The sequence below is a fragment of the Theobroma cacao genome, chromosome 10 (assembly GCF_000208745.1).
Source record: "Theobroma cacao cultivar B97-61/B2 chromosome 10, Criollo_cocoa_genome_V2, whole genome shotgun sequence".
Taxonomy (NCBI): domain Eukaryota; kingdom Viridiplantae; phylum Streptophyta; class Magnoliopsida; order Malvales; family Malvaceae; genus Theobroma; species Theobroma cacao.
In genome coordinates, this window is record NC_030859.1 from 8,781,702 (window position 1) to 8,783,780 (window position 2,079).

A 2,079-nucleotide genomic window follows, 5' to 3' on the forward strand; every position below is an offset into this window, starting at 1 on the left:
ATAGATAGCCATTTAAATGGCCATTGAAAGCTAGCTAAGAGAAAGCTTTTAGAATTTATAAGTATGTGGCTTGAATCAATGGTGATGCTAATGTGATAATAGGTTCCAACGAAGCCCCATCTCCCCATTTGGACAATTAGAGAGGTAGAGTCGATAAAAGGCTCAACAAATACCCGTGAGTGGACTTGCATTTCAAAATTGTTTTGGGAATGTAAACTTATTTGCACAATATACTTGAATGATTTCATCCAGTTTTCCTTTAAAAATGTACCTTGAGAACAAGCGTTTGGTGAAGTGTTTTTATCTTGTGAAAATGTGCTATACAATGGTTTATGTGTTATCACAATATGATAATATGCATCATATGCATTGGGTGCTTCTTTGTATGTTGATGTGGACCCAACTATGTGCGAGTAGGAGTGTGCATAAGTCGATGATGACCCGACTATGTGCGAGTAGAAGTGCGCATAAGCCAATGATGGCCCGACTATGTGCGAGTGGGAGTGCGCATAAGCCGATGATGACCCAACCATGTGCTAATGGGGAGTGCACATGGGCTGATGATGATGGGAAAGTGTGCATGATGATGAATATATATATATATATATACATGTATAGATATGCGTGTTATAGAAAGTTCATGAATATGTATATGGTTGAAATGTATGTGAAATTTGACATGTTAAACTTTGGGAAATTATATGAGTTTCATGTTGTGTTGGTCATGTGAACAGGGTGGCCTTTGCTTGAGGGAATGGGGAAATTTTTGCTGGTGCCCTGTTTCTCGCTGCAGTGAAAAACTCTCGGGTTTGGAGGGGTGGTGCTGGCCGGAATCTCGTTGTAGCAAGAATGTTACTGTAGCTTTTCGCTGCAGCGAGAATGAATCTCGCTGCAACGAAAAACTTTCTGTTTTGCTTCTTACCTTGTTCGGTTGTTGTCCCATTTTCCCCTTCTTTGATACCATAATTAAGCATGAACTTCCATGGTTAAGGAATTAATGAATTAAGTTTGAAATGAGGAGGTTTAAAGAGAAACCCTCGGGCAGTTGAGGAAACCCTTGTCCTGCTAATAATGAGAGTTGAACGTCGCTACAACGAGGACTCGTCGTTTATTTGATTAGATTCGCATGAATGCTATTAAAGTTTTCATTCTCCAGATCCTTTGTTGAGCATGTACCCTTTTCATAAAGTGAATTACTCATGAGGGGTTTTAATAAGAACTAGAATAAATTGCATTGTTTTGAAAAAAAAAACGAATGCATCATGATTTCGTTAAACATTCCTTATTGTTTGCTTGTTCCCTTCTTGTTCACTCACTGGGTTTATACTCACCGTTTTCAACTTCATGTTTTCAGATCAAGAGGCAGCCGGTAGCTAGGTCGAGGTGACCTTGTAGATTTGTATCTTTGGTAGGTATCAATGGCATTCAGTAGCTGCCCCTACACTGTGGTCACTCCGCTGGAAGCCCAGAGTTATTTTTGTTGTAACTATGTACATGAGATGTAAATTATTAAATTATGTCTGGACAATATATGTACACTTGATCGGTATGCCACTATGAGTTGGCAATGTTTAGTATTATTTTGATTCAAAGTTATGGAATGAAGCTTAGTAACTTTTAATGGAATGGTGAAAAGGTTATTTAATAGGCTTGCTTGGGCTTAATGGACTACGTCCATTAGGCTCATGCGCTAGTCATGGCCCAGAATTTGGGTCGTGACACTTATCATCTTGAAGAAAATAGTGGGAGCAATCAATTTAAAATTAACTATCTCATCTAAATTGATTGTAATATGTGAATACTTATATATGCTCTTTAAATGTCTAAGTTGATAGAATGGGAATACACATCACTTTGCAAGGCATATATGATGCCATTATGAAATCCAAGCCAAAATGTTTGGATTGGTATATCAAGTTGAGAAATGTTCTCAAACATCTATTAAGATCATATGTGATAAAGGAAGATATCTTTGCCTTATTGACAAGGTCCAATAATGAGAAGGTTCTAGAAGCTTCACCTTTGACCATGTACATGATTGCGGTCAATCTATCTACCATTGATCCGTCATCATGGGCA